Source organism: Staurois parvus, unplaced genomic scaffold (genome assembly GCF_062004578.1).
Source record: "Staurois parvus isolate SC_StPar_1 unplaced genomic scaffold, SC_StPar_1.0 ptg000746l, whole genome shotgun sequence".
Classification (NCBI taxonomy): domain Eukaryota; kingdom Metazoa; phylum Chordata; class Amphibia; order Anura; family Ranidae; genus Staurois; species Staurois parvus.
The window spans coordinates 3113884-3129450 of record NW_028318542.1 but is presented as its reverse complement, the minus strand read 5'-3'; the positions used below and the strand labels follow the sequence as shown (position 1 = coordinate 3129450).

At 43.4% G+C, this 15567-nt stretch overlaps 1 protein-coding gene across 1 annotated transcript in view; it reads left to right on the top strand.

Moving 5' to 3' along the window:
- The window catches only part of SPTBN4 (spectrin beta, non-erythrocytic 4), a 240366-nt gene that overhangs the window by 76407 nt on the left and 148392 nt on the right, over nucleotides 1–15567 (top strand). The gene's annotated exons all lie outside the window — the stretch shown is intronic.

The window sequence follows — 15567 nt, the reverse complement described above, 5'->3', positions numbered from 1 at the left end:
TACATGCAAAGCAAGATAGTTCAAGCTGTGATTTGTCATAATTGTGATAATTATGGTTTACAGTTTATGAAAACCCCAAATCCACAATCTCAGAAAATTAGAATATTACATGCAATCAATAAAACACGGATTGTACATAGAACAATATCGGACCTCTGAAAAGTATAAGCATGCATATGTACTCAGTACTTGGTTTGGGCCCCTTTTGCAGCAATTACTGCCTCAATGCGGCGTGGCATGGAAGCTATCAGCCTGTGGCACGCTGAGGTGTTATGGAAGACCAGGATGCTTCAATAGCGGCCTTCAGCTCTTCTTCATTGTTCGGTCTCATGTCTCTCATCTTTCTCTTGGCAATGCCCCATAGATTCTCTATGGGGTTCAGGTCAGGCGAGTTTGCTGGCCAATCAAGCACAGTAATCCCACGGTCATTGAACCAGGTTTTGGCAGTGTGGGCAGGTGCCAAGTCCTGCTGGAAAATGAAGTCAGCATCCCCATAAAGCTCGTCTGCGGAAGGAAGCATGAAGTGCTCCAAAATCTCCTGGTTGACGGCTGCGTTGACCCTGGACTTAATGAAGCACAGTGGACCAACACCAGCAGATGACATGGCTCCCCAAATCAACACAGACTGTGGAAACTTCACACTGGACTTCAAGCATCTTGCATTGTGTGCCTCTCCATTCTTCCTCCATACTCTGGGTCCTTGGTTTCCAAATGAGATGCAAAAGTTGCTCTCATCAGAAAAGAGGACTTTGGACCACTGAGCAACAGACCAGGTCTGTTTTTCTTTAGCCCAGGTAAGACGCTTCTGGCGTTGTTTGTTGTTCAGGAGCGGCTTGACAAGAGGAATACAACATTTGAAGCCCATGTCCAGGATCCGTCTGTGTGTGGTAGCTCTTGATGCACTGACTCCATCCTCAGTCCACTCCTTGTGAAAGTCCCCAACACTTTTGAATGGCCTTTTCCTGACAATCCTCTCCAGGCTGTGGTCATCCCTGCTGCTTGTGCACCTTTTTCTTCCACACTTCTCCCTTCCACATAACTTTCTATTAATGTGCTTTGATACAGCACTTTGGGAACATCCAACTGAGGCTTTCCCTCCTTATGGAGGGTGTCAATGATGGTTTTCTGCACAACTGTCAGGTCAGCAGTCTTTCCTATGATTGTGATTCCTACTGAACCAGACTGAGAGACCATTTAAAGGCTCAGGAACCCTTTGCAGGTGTTATGGCTTAATTAGCTGATTAGAGTGGGACACTTTGAGCCGAGAATATTGCACCTTTTCACAATATTCTCATTTTCTGAGATTGTGGATTTGGGGTGTTCATGAGCTGTAAGCCATAATCATCACAATTATGACAAATCACAGCTTGAACTATCTTGCTTTGCATGTAATGAGTCTATCTCATATATTAGTTTCACCGTTTAAGTTGCATTACTGAAATAAATGAACTTTTGCATGATATTCTAATTTTTTGAGTTTCACCTGTATATCCCATATATCCCATAGTTGTAGACGCTATAACTTTCACGCAAACCAATCAATATACACTTATTGGGATTTTTGTTTTTATCAGACATGTAACAGAATACATTTTAGCCAAAATGTATGAAAAATTACATTTTTTAATTTTTTTATTGGATATGTTTTGTAGCAGAAAGTAAAACAATTGTGTTTTTTTTCAAAATGTTCAGTCTTTTTTCATTTATATTGCATATAGCAAAAAATTGCCTGGTCATGAAGGGGTAAAATTAGCGGTGAAGTGTTTAAAGTAAGTTTGAATGTCATTGATTCAGAAAGGAGAGAGGGAAGAAGCTAGGCAGCACAGACTTCAGGAAGTACACTCCTGATCACCTTGAGAGGTACTTCTGTATCTAGATTATGCATTTTGTATCACATGACCAGAATGAATTGCTCAGATTTGTGAAAGTTCCACTTTATATGTGTGAAAAATTATGCATTTGCTGTTTTAAGGTGGACATTCTCTCAAATAATAGGAACTAATCTTTTTTAAAGTGTTACTAAACCCACAACAGTAAAATCAGTCTGTATATGCAGTAAAGCATGCTTGTTATACTCACTGTGGATCCTAAGGGGTTAATCCTCTGCATTGTGTAAAAAGGCTGTTTGATCCTGTTTTCTCTGATCTACCCCTTCTACTGCCCTCAATCCATCTGCTGATAGAACATAGCCTTGGAGGCAAGCTGCACATGCTCAGGTTGGTGTGTATTGGTAGAGTTTTTTTGTCTTGGAAGGGTGCATGTGATCAGCACAGAGTCAGGGGTTCTGCAGCCTCATAGGACAGTCACAGGAGAATGAAAACTCCTTCTACAAGCTTTAACCAGTGCTCTGCTGGACACTGGTAGAAGTCACAAGACTGCTCTAACTGCTGATGAGAAAAGGTATTTAGCAGTTTATATTTACTAAAATAATTGCATTTCTATGTTCTGTGTACTGTGGGAGACCAGATATAGTGAATGCAGGGTCCTGGGAGACCAGATATAATGAATGCAGGGTCCGGGGAGATCAGATATAGTGAATGCAGGGTCCGGGGAGAGCGGATATAGTGAATGCAGGGTCCGGGGAGACCAGATATAGTGAATGCAAGGTCCGGGGAGATCAGATATAGTGAATGCAGGGTCCTGGGAGACCAGATATAGTGAATGCAGGGTCCTGGGAGACCAGATATAGTGAATGCAGGGTCCTGGGAGACCGGATATAGTGAATGCAGGGTCCTGGGAGAGCGGATATAGTGAATGCAGGGTCCAGGGAGACCAGATATAGTGAATGCAGGGTGCGGGGAGAGCAGATATAGTGAATGCAGGGTCCGGGGAGAGCAGATATAGTGAATGCAGGGTTCTGGGTTTAGGAACAATGTAAGTCTAATTGGGATGGATAAATCAATAGTAGCCTGCCCTGGAGAAATGTTGCCTTAGGTTCTCTCCAATGCCATTTGAAGAGCCAAAAGCCAAGGCATTTGCTAATGTAACCTCCAGTGGGGATGGCATCTTCATTGAACTTGGGTAACCCTCTAGTTCAACAGAGATCATGTGCCTAAAGGCCCAGGCTAGTTATGTGACCAGCACTGGAAGGAGCCTGAAGCCGCATTTGGACCGGTATAGGTCTACTTCAGAAAGCAAGAGGTTAGATTATTTGCATCTTTTATTTTTTATGTAAAGCAATACAGTTTTGTCTAACACTTGCAACATTGTAAGTATTTTGTCTTAATTTTTTTTTTTATTTTTCATATCCATTGTGTTAGATTTGTATGCCTCTGATGGAGCTGCTGTCATAGTGATTAGGCTTTATACATCATAAAAACCTGACTGAAGCTCTAACTCTCCCTACACTTTATTAGTATTTATTATATCCTCCGGGAGCCGTGTAACATGGCATGTGGGACCTGGGGGACAACTTGGCACCGTATCTTTATATAAAATTATTCTATATTCATTTCCAAAATTTAAAACAATCAAATGCCAAATTACAAGACCACATTTAAAATCATAATTGCCCAATTATTAAAAAGAAACCCCAGCAGCTGCAGACCCCCCTCCCCCCCCCAAAAAACAGAAGTCCTTATATATAAATTCCTTAAATGACTTTTTGTAATTCCGAAATGACCTCCGGAGGTAGGTATAAACCCCCTAAAAAAAAGGGAACAAGGTGCTCTCATATATCGAACTCCAGTATAGTGCATAGAATCAGAAAATGTCCCAAGTTTAGGATTCAGGCCAACCACATTTTACATAACTACTTTCTCCTTCACTTCAGTACTGCTCATAGAAATATGAGGCTTAATGGAACAAGTGAGCCTCAGTCTGACCACAAGTTGCAGAAGTTTACTTCATTTAACCACTTGTCGACCGCGCTGTAGTCAAAAGATGGCTTCAGCGCAGTTCTGGGAGGGTGTCCATGGATTTCCTCACAAAACCCTGACCCCTGTGTGCACCTGGACACAAATTAGTTGTGCTCTGTGACCACTGTGTCCTTTGGACACCACTGATCAAAGATCAGGGTAAAGGGCCAATCACAATAGCCTTTTACCATGATATCAGCTATGTCCAATCACAGATGATTACATGTAAACTGACTTGCTGGCAAGGCTGTCAGTATTTATTTATTTCAGGTACTTATATAGCGCCATCAATTTACGCAGCACTTTTACATATATATTGTACATTCACATCACTCCCTAACCCTCAAGGGGGGTACAATCTAAGGTCCCTAACTTACATTCATACATACACATACTAGGGCCAATTTAGACAGGATCCAATTCACCTACCAGCATGTCTCTGGAGAGTGGGAGGAAACTGGAGTACCCAGAGGAAGCCCACTCTTGCACAGGGAGAACATGCAAACTCTTGGCAGGTGGTGCCGTGGCTGGGATTCGAACCAGCGACCCGAGTACTGCCAGGTGGAAGTGCTAACCATTTAGCCACTGTGCTGCCCCACTCTTGTGCATCCCACTGTGCTGTCAGTACATTGTTTACACTGATCAGAACACTGACCACCACTGCCCTGATTATCAGAGCAGCCCCATCAGTGCCCATTAGTGCAGATGAGTGCAGCTTATCAGTGCCCATCAGTGCAACCTCATCAGTGCCTCCTCATCATTGCCCATTAGTGCAGCTTATCAGTGCCCATTAGTGCCATCTCATCAATGCAGCCTTAGTGCCCATCATTGCAGCCTCATTAGTACCCATCAGTGCAGCCTCATCAGTGCACATCAGTGAAGAATAAAAAATACTTATTTGCAAAATTTTATAACAAAAGAAAAAAAAACAAAGAAAAACTTTTATTTTTTTGTTTGGCAAAAAGATTAAAAACAACTAGCAGTGATTAAATAGCACCAAAAGAAAGCTCTGTCTAAAAACAAATAATACAAAGTTCATATGGATACAGTGTTGCATGACTGCGCAATTGTCAATTAAAGTGTGACGTCACTGAAAGCTGAAAATTGGCCTGGTCAGGAAGAGGGTAAAAGTTCTGGTATTGAAGTGGTTAAGTGAGCAATGCTGGAAGAAGGCTTTTATATTTAATTGTACTTGAATATAGATAAGTCCACCATGCGTGCAAACAAATTCAATATGGACAATTCCTAATTAGCAACACTGTCCCTCTCACCAGGGATCACTATAGGCCATAGAACTAGCTTTCCATATGACATGTTGCACAATAAGGGAGACACCCGCTAGGCATGCAGTCCAAATGCCCACATTTCTGTAGGTAATGAAGAAAGATACTTAGCCATCCATATCAGGCACATGTTGTCCAACCCATCCTAGGAGACATATATGGTCTGGTCCATCTTATGAGGGCACATGTGGCACTACACGTATCTTGGAGGATATAATAAATACTAATAAAGTGTGGAGAGGTAGAATCTCAGTCAGGTTTTTATTTTTTATTTTTTTTTACAATTTATTAAACACTGGTGGCTTCCTCCAGGGGTGTTTTCTATTCCATAATCATTATATATAAATACTAGTGAGACAGGGGATCCTGAGGACACATTTTATTATGTTTATTCTGCTGTATACACCTTACAGTCTGCATTTTTTAATTTGTAATATTAACAATTGGGTCTTTAATCTACCTCTTTCTAAATGTCCCCCTGCATCTGCCACCTGAGCGTACTCCCTGGGAGCGCGTGGTGGTGCGATCTGTGCCCGCTGTGTTCACCGGAAACAAGTCGGAACATGGATCACTGTACTGGGCAACTGTGGGCAGCCCCTGTACCATGTAATCACTGATTGGCCAATCAGCAATCACATGCACAGTAGTAAACAAGATGTCATTTCCTGGCATCATTGTTTACTATCGTGAGTACTGTGATTGATCACAGAGATCACATGGTACAAAGCCATTCACAGCAGCCTTGTACCATATGATAAGCTGTGACCAATCACAGCTCTCACAGTATTTCTCAATGGTTGCAGAAATGCAGTCAGAGAGAGTGATAAATGATTGCTTTTATAGTCAGCATGGCTGTAAAAGCAACCACAGTATAGAAAAATGGTGTCACTGCACTGCTAGGGTGACATCATGTAAATAAATAAAAATAATAAAAAAATTTTGAAAAAAAAATTGTTTTTTCTATATACTGATTTGGGTTATTTTTTTATCAAAAAAGGTAGCAGAATACATTTTGGCCTAAATTTATGAGGAAAGATTATTTATTTGTAACATTTTATTTTAAAAATAAGCATTTCGTTTCTTTTCTTTTTTTCTTTTTTCAAAAATGTCATTTTTTTTTCATTTATATAGCAAAAAATAAAAAATCCATTGGTGATTAAATATCACCAAAATAAAGTTCTGTCTGTCCCAAAAAAAGATAACAAATTTCATTTGAATACAGTGTTGCATGCCTGAGTAATTGGCATTCAAATGTGAGAGCGCTGAAGGCTGAAAATTGGCCTGGGCAGGAAGGGGGTGAAAGTGTCTGGATCTGAAGTGGTAAGTTGCTCCTGGATTCATGCAGTGAAAGGATACCCTGTAATTGTATATCTGCATTACTCTGAACCAATGTCCCAAAGCAGTTCTAAGATTTTAGGGTTTTACCTGCTGTATATGTTGCAGGCCCATGGCCCATTTTACTATACTATCCTTGCTGCAGTTTTCTTAAGTCATCCGTTTTCTCAAAGGCACTAAACTGGTGTTCTGGAAACATCATATGAGGAGTGTCGTTGTGATACAGACTGTTCCTTCGTTTTATATCCTTTACCGCCACTATTAAGCTACACTGACAGCGGCCATCTATCATTACAGGAAAGCTTGCTGATTCTCTATACTTCATGTGGTATTAGAGAAGGATGGCAATAGACACTGAAGGAGGATACATGATAAAACAAAGACAAATGTTTGTAAAACAAATAGAGGTGGATTTACTAAAACCGGAGCACTCAGAATCTGGTGCAGCTGTGCATGGTAGCCAATCAGCTTCTAACTTCAGCTTGTTCAATTAAGCTTTGATAAAATAAAACCTGGAAGCTGATAGGTTCCTATGCAGAGCTGCAACAGATTTTGTACGTTCCAGTTTTAATAAATCTCCCCCATAATGGTAAGCACAGTTCAAAGTGTACCTATGCGAGTGCATGTTAAGTAAAGCCGCTTTTATGTTTATCTCATTATGTGTCTATATGGAAAAAACATCCTCTGGATATCTGTACATTTTTGTTAGTATTAAAGGGAAATTCTATTAGATTTTATACAAGATTTGGAGACTTTAGATTCTCAGTGGCGTCGATGTGGGGGTGCAGCCCGCACCCAGTTGACACCCATCAGAGGGGTGATACCAGGGCATCTCCCGCAATAGCCCTTTACCCGCCGCTCACTGCTGTCACATACACAGAAGCCAAGTTTCTGTGTGTACAGGTGACAGGACTCCTCTCCCGGCTCTGAGCACAGCCCTCCCTGCCCTGCAGTATCCCTATGAGAGCAAAGGAGGGAAGGCGGGGATGTGCACAGCCACTCTACTGGCCAAGTGGCAGCTCTTTCTGAATCCCGTGCATGCAGACTGCACACACTGTGTAAGTTGTAGCTGTTCTTCGGCAGCAGCCCCTCTCTCGTCTCTTGTGGCCTGTGAAGCATGCAGTACCTAACTTTGCACCCTGTTCATAGCAAACTCTTCAACCTTGCACCCTGTACATAGTGCACTTCTGAACCTTAATCCTGCCCCTGTACATAGTGCACTTCTGAACCTGAGTCCTGCCCCTGCACATAGTGTACTTCTGAACCTGAGTCCTGCCCCTGTACTTAGCGCACTTCTGATTCCTGCCCCTGTACATAGTGCACGTCTGAACCTGAGTCCTGCCCCTGTACATAGTGCACTTCTGAACCTGAGTCCTGCCCCTGTACATAGTGTACTTCTGAACCTTAATCCTGCCCCTGTACATAGCGCACTTCTGAACCTGAGTCCTGCCCCTGTACATAGTGCACTTCTGAACCTTAATCCTGCCCCTGTACATAGTGCACTTCTGAACCTTAATCCTGCCCCTGTACATAGTGTACTTCTGAACCTTAATCCTGCCCCTGTACATAGTGCACTTCTGAACCTTAATCCTGCCCCTGTACATAGTGCACTTCTGAACCTGAGTCCTGCCCCTGTACATAGTGCACTTCTGAACCTGAGTCCTGCCCCTGTACATAGTGTACTTCTGAACCTGAGTCCTGCCCCTGTACATAGTGCACTTCTGAACCTGAGTCCTGCCCCTGTACATAGTGCACTTCTGAACCTGAGTCCTGCCCCTGTACTTAGCGCACTTCTGATTCCTGCCCCTGTACATAGTGCACGTCTGAACCTGAGTCCTGCCCCTGTACATAGTGTACTTCTGAACCTGAGTCCTGCCCCTGTACATAGTGTACTTCTGAACCTGAGTCCTGCCCCTGTACAGAGCACACTTCTGAGTCCTGCCCCTGTACAGAGCGCACTTCTGAGTCCTGCCCCTGTACATAGAGCACTTCTGAGTCCTGCCCCTGTACGTAGCGTACCCCTGCAATCTGTACGTAGTTCCCTCCCGAGTCCTGCAACCTGTACCTGGTGCACCCCCGAGTCTTGCAACCTGTACATAGTGCACTCCCGAGTCCTGCAACCTGTACGTAGTGCCCTCCTGAATCCTGCAACCTGTACGTAGTGCCCTCCTGAGTCCTGCAATCTGTACGTAGTGCCCTCCTGAGTCCTGCAATCTGTACGTATTGCCCTCCTGAGTCCTGCAACCTGTACCTGGTGCACTCCCGAGTCTTGCAACCTGTACATAGTGCACTCCCGAGTCCTGCAACCTGTACGTAGTGCCCTCCTGAGTCCTGCAACCTGTACCTGGTGCACTCCCGAGTCTTGCAACCTGTACGTAGTGCACTCCTGAGTCCTGCAACCTGTACGTAGTGCCCTCCTGAGTCCTGCAACCTGTTCGTAGTGCCCTCCTGAGTCCTGCAACCTGTACATAGTGCCCTCCTGAGTCCTGCAACCTGTACATAGTGCACTCCTGAGTCCTGCAACCTGTACATAGTGCACTCCTGAGTCCTGCAACCTGTACGTAGTGCACTCCTGAGTCCTGCAATCTGTACGTAGTGCACTCCTGAGTCCTGCAATCTGTACGTAGTGCACTCCTGAGTCCTGCAATCTGTACGTAGTGCACTCCTGAGTCCTGCAACCTGTACGTAGTGCACTCCTGAGTCCTGCAATCTGTACGTAGTGCACTCCTGAGTCCTGCAATCTGTACATAGTGCACTCCTGAGTCCTGCAACCTGTACCTGGTGCACTCCTGAGTCCTGCAACCTGTACGTAGTGCACTCCTCAGTCCTGCAACCTGTACGTAGTGCACGCCTGAGTCCTGCAACCTGTACGTAGTGCACTCCTGAGTCCTGCAACCTGTACGTAGTGCCCTCCTGAGTCCTGCAACCTGTACGTAGTGCACTCCTGAGTCCTGCAACCTGTACGTAGTGCACTCCTGAGTCCTGCAACCTGTACGTAGTGCACGCCTGAGTCCTGCAACCTGTACGTAGTGCACGCCTGAGTCCTGCATCCTGTTTGTATCACAATGTGACACCACTGTATATTTGTAATTATATTTGTTGCATATGAGTGAGGCAGCAATAAGCACAGATTTTTAAGTGCAACATTGTATACAGTAATGCTTAGGCCACATGCACACAGACATATTAAAATATTCCTGTGTACCCTGAATAATTCTGCCTGTAGCTGACAGAAAAATTCAGCTTTATAAATGCTCATTTTGGTTTGTAACTATACTTTTTTTATGCTCATTTTATAGAAGTGTGATGTTTTGAAGCATATATGTGTAAACTCATTTCAGTGGTTGCAATATTTATTTATCCTAGCCACTAGAATGTATTTACATGCCTTTATACACATATGTGCCTAAATTATAACAGTAATTGCCTCTCTGAACGCAGGTTTGGGGCATTTTATTGCCCCTAAATGCCACTCTAAATAGAAATATAACTGTCAAAATGTGCAAGCACATGTTGGCTAATATAGAGCTGCATTCAGAGGCATAAAAAAATTTAAAATGCAGCATTTTTTATGCCTGTCTGCATGAGGCCTCAAATGTATTTTCTTTATTATGGTCAGGACTAGGAAATAATATTTAAAGCCAAACCATAGTGTAGGAACTCTCTTCAAATGGTAGAGCTTTTCTTTTCAAAAGCACACAGCAACTCGCTTCTTTTTCAGGGCCTCTTTGCCCAATTTTTTTAAAAGAAAAAAAGTTCCATAAATCTTCTCACGCAGGGGTATTCACCATCAAACAAATGCAAATGAATGTTCAGCCTCCTGGCTTGTACACAGGTTTTATGTCTGTCTCCTGCAGACTCTTTCCAAAATGGCTTTTCCGCACACAGCTAGCCAGTAGCACACAGCTAGTCTGGCTTCCACCTCTCCTTGGTGAAGCCCTCCTGACTCCAAGGCAGCGACCTCCTGTCTGCCAGGGTGGAGCCCTCCTGACTGCTGGGGTGGAGCCCAGAACCCTGGTTAGGCCTCTATGAAAAGGCCTGCACACACCTGTGCAATCAGTCTCCTGGCCATTCCCAAAACCAGGTCCCAGGATTGGAGATTCCATCCCTCCCAAATCACTTTGAAATCTCCAGGCTCCAGGTCCCAAAGTGGACCTTACAAACAAATGAGGAAAGTGAAAAGCCACTTTTCTCTGTATCAAACACTTACCCTGGAGCCCCTCAACCTGCCTTATTGAGAATCCTGGGTTAAATACCCTTTCAACATCGTGACAGATCGCCACACTGTAACAATAGGCAGAGTTAAACGATGCAACTCTGTATGTGTTAATACATTGTTAAAATTAAAGAGATAGGCAGCTCATACATTGATCATTTTTTTCATTCAACCAGTGGGTTGAACGGGAAAAAAAGGATCCGATTCCCCCATCCACACTCTAGGTGGATGGGGGAATCCTTTCCACTGTGGTATTGTATTCTGACAGCGGCGAGCCTTCCCCACCATTAGACTACAATGATCAGTGTTGCTGGTTTTAGCCAGTGGCATTGATCATTCAGGAAAAACCTGGCACTCTGCTTGTACACAAGTGGACCAATAGATCAACCTGTGTACATAAAGCCTGTCCATACATGGATCAAGATTTGGCCTGTCCCTGCTGAACTTGATGTTTTTTGATCCATGTTTTGTGAGCTTTAGTTCCCCCTTTCAGAAAAAAATGAAAGGGAGAACTAAACACCCTACAGCCTTCCCACCCCCTGGTCCCCAATGTACTTACCTCCATGGGGGATGAGCTGATAATGACCACGTAGCCAGTGCAGTGGTCCGAAGATTTGAAATCCCCCTTTTCTCTCTTTTCTTTCTGCAGTGCGTCCACCACTGACCAATCAGAGTAGCTCTGATCCCTTCCAGAAGCAGCAGAAGAAGGGGGGACTGGGGGTGGGTGAGTGTACAGTGTTAGTTCATCTTTTCATTTTTTCCAAAAAGGTTGAACTTACACTTTAAATTAACAGTGTAGATATGTGAATTTGACTTGGTATTAACCCTTTGCAGTCCCTGAACAGCAGAACAGGAGATAAAAAACTCAGGTTTTGGAATCAAGACAAAGTAGGTATTGATATGAGATCAAATAATAGAGCTTTTACATTTTTCACCTGTATATCTAAAAATGGTTTACAAACTGACAAAGTTTGTAAACCTCTGATACAGACCAAGCTCCATGCACTACTGTTGAACCTCCTAGTCATAAACTATTTTCCCAGCATACAATACAAACCAGGAGGATGAGTTAGCAGAGCTTCCTGCACTAATGTTATGGCACAAGTGAAATGCACCACATTAAATTGGTTGTAAACCTCAGACATGAAATATGAACATAAAATATCCATCTATAGTGTGAACTTCCAGAATCCAGAGCACTGAGTGTCATTCCTGTCTGCTTCCACATTCCTCTGCTATTTGTACGAGTCACTTCTGTTTCAATATTTTTAATAAGAAAGTTTTGTTTTAAGAATACAACAAGCTCAAGATACGCCCACGCAGGGGCAGAGCAGAACAATAACACATAAACAGATACATCCAGCTGACTTGTATTAGCCAAATAACGAAATGTCCAATGACATCAAGGAGGGACGGCAAAAAGCCAAACCAAATAATAGCAGCAGTAATCCAACATATTACCGGAAAAAAAAGAGAAAAGAAAAAAGGTTAGAAGAAAGGATAAAGAAAAAACAAACGACAAAAAAAAAAAGGAATCAGAAAGAAAACATGGAGGAAAGGGAAACTAGAAGAATCAAGGATCCAGGGCTAGCACAGGCAGCGACTATTAAAGGCCATAACTAGTAGGAGGCAGGGATGGCAACGAATAACGTATCCAAGGTTCCAAAACCTTAAGGAAGTATGAATCACTTCTGACAAGTTTTCCTGACATCAAGAGAAAAAGGGTGACTGAAGAAGGAGCTCTAGCACACAGAATGGGATTGACAGCCTCAGCTCTATCTGTGTGCTGAGTGAAGGGGGTGTGTCTCTTCTCTCCAATCAGCTCTCACTGAGCTCTGCAGAGTGTAACTTCAGCTTCCCCCCCTTTCTTTCTGAAATCTCAGAAAAGCTGTATAAATTCTGCACTCTGAATGGATATAGATATGGGAAGACTGCAGATAAACAGGTACAACAGATGAAGAAGGATTTGTTTCATCTCTGTGTGTCACTTGAGGCCACTAACTTCAGGGGAGGGGGTGGAGGCATGCAGAGGGAGGAACAAGCAGCTCCAGTTCTCCTGCAGTCTATGTGTCTACTGCAGACACAGCATGGAAAACAGCAGATTGCTCTTAATTAACAAATGGACCTGCACCTTTTTTATTTGAAAGCAGGATCTGTTCTGTTTTCTCAGTTTAGAAAAGTGGTCTGCGCCACGCTGTTAATTTACCCCTGTGTCTCTGGATGGTTATATGATGATCACCATCACAGTACTTCTCCCCACACAGATGGAAGGCAGCACAGAGGCTAATTGGTTAGCACTTCCACCTAGCGGTACTAAGGTCATTGGTCAGAATCCAAACCATGGCACAACCTGCCTGGAGTTTGCATGTTCTCCCTGTGCCTGTGTGTGTTTTCTCCAGGTACTCTGGTTTCCTCCCACACTCCAAAGGCATGCTGATAGGTTAATTGGGTTGTGTGTAAACTGGCCCTAGTATGTGTATGTATGAATGTGAGTTAGGGACCTTAGATTGTACACCCCTTGAGGGTTAGGGACTGATGTGAATGTACAATATATATGTAATGTGCTGCGTAAATTGATGGCGCTATATAAGTACCTGAAATAAATAATACTAGCAGCCTATCTGACAAAAAAAAACTTACAGATTACATTTCTTGTGAATGTTTTATGACAGTTAACTTGCATTTTATTTAAATTCAAAACACTGATGGGAAACTTATTCACCCCCTTTGTGTACTTTAAAAGTTTCAGTCCTGTCCCCTTTTCTCTTCTTTGTTTACCCCCTTCCTGTCCAGGGCAATTTTCAGCTTTCAGCGCTATCACACTTTGAATGACAATTGCGCGGTCATGCAACACTGTACCCATATGAATTTTTTAGCATTTTTTTTAGACAGATAAAGCTTTATTTTGGTAGTATTTATTCACCGCTGGGATTTTTATTTTTTTTGCTACGTAAATGAAAACGTCCAAAAATTTTGAAAAAAAGTGTTTTTCTTATAACACTTTGCAAATAAATAATCTTTCATCATAAATCTTGGCCAAAATGTATTCTGTTATCTTTTTAGTAAAAAAAAAAATAAGCCAAATTAGTTTATAACCAAAAATTATAATTTTTAAACTTTTTTTTACATTTTTATTTAATTTTTTTATATTATTATGTTTTTTTTTTTTTTGTTTTTTTTTACATACTGTCACCCTAGCAGTACAGTGTCACCATGGCGACACTGTACTATTTGTAGGGGGTGATGAAGATTTTTTTTTTTTTTTTACAGTGATTGCTTTTACACCCATATAGGATGTAAAATCAATCATCTCTCTTTCTCTCTGTCTGCATTTTTGCAGCCATTGAGAACTACTGAGTGAGCTGTGATTGGACACAGCTTGTCACATGGTACAAGGCTGTTGTGAATAGCCTTGCACCATGTGACCTCTGTGATCATTCACAGATTTCACACGTAGTAAGCAATGATGTCACAAGTGACATCTTGCTTACTACTTTGCATGTGATCACTGATTGGCCAATCAGCGATCACACGATCGGGACCTCGTACAGAGATCACGTCCGCCGATCGGTGTTTCACTGTGTCCGGAGGACACAGCAGGTACCGGATCGCGGTGCTGCACGCTCCCAGGGAGCGTGCACAGCTAGAAATGGTGGGTGCCGTTTATGAACGGCAACCCGCCCCTGGACTGCCACCGCCCTGCCGTTTATAAACAGCAGGCGGACGGCAAGTGGTTAAAGTGTTACTGAACCCACAACAGTAAAATCAGTCTGTATATGCAGTAAAGTATGCTTGTTATACTCACTGTGGAACTTAAGGGGTTAATCCTCCGCACTGTGTAAAAATGAAGTTTTGATCCTGACTTTTCTGATCCTCCCCTTCTTCCAGTGCCCCTTTCTTATCTCCTGATAAGACATATCGTGTGGAGTCACTGCACATGCTCAGTTTGCTGTGTAAGGCTAGAGAGGGTTTTTTATTTTCTTGGGAGAGAGCATGTGATCAGCACAGGGCCAATCAGCACTGTCCAGACAGAGGTCAGGGGTCCTGCATCCTCCTACAAGCTTTAACCAGTGTTGGGCTGGACACTGATAGAAGTCACAAGACTGCTCTAACTGCCGGTGAGAAAAGGTATTTAGCAGTTTATATTTACTAAAATAATTGCACTTCCATGTTCTGTATACTGTGGGAGACCAGATATAGTGAATGCAGGGTCCGGGGAGACCAGATATAGTGAATGCGGGGTCCGGGGAGACCAGATATAGTGAATGCGGGGTCCGGGGAGACCAGATATAGTGAATGCAGGGTCCGGGGAGAGCAGATATAGTGAATGCAGGGTCCTGGGAGTCCAGATATAGTGAATGCAGGGTCCGGGGAGACCAGATATAGTGAATGCGGGGTCCGGGGAGACCAGATATAGTGAATGCGGGGTCCGGGGAGACCAGATATAGTGAATGCGGGGTCCGGGAAAACCAGATATAGTGAATGCGGGGTCCGGGGAGACCAGATATAGTAAATGCGGGGTCCGGGGAGAGCAGATATAGTGAATGCAGGGTCTGGGGAGACCAGATATAGTGAATGCACGGTCCGGGGAGAGCGGATATAGTGAATGCAGGGTCCGGGGAAACCAGATATAGTGAATGCAGGGTCCTGGGATACCAGATATAGTGAATGCGGGGTCTGGGGAGACCAGATATAGTGAATGCAGGGTCCTGGGATACCAGATATAGTGAATGCAGGGTCCTGGGATACCAGATATAGTGAATGCAGGGTCTTGGGATACCAGATATAGTGAATGCAGGGTCCGGGGATACCAGATATAGTGAATGCAGGGTCTGGGGAGACCAGATATAGTGAATGCAGGGTCTGGGGAGACCAG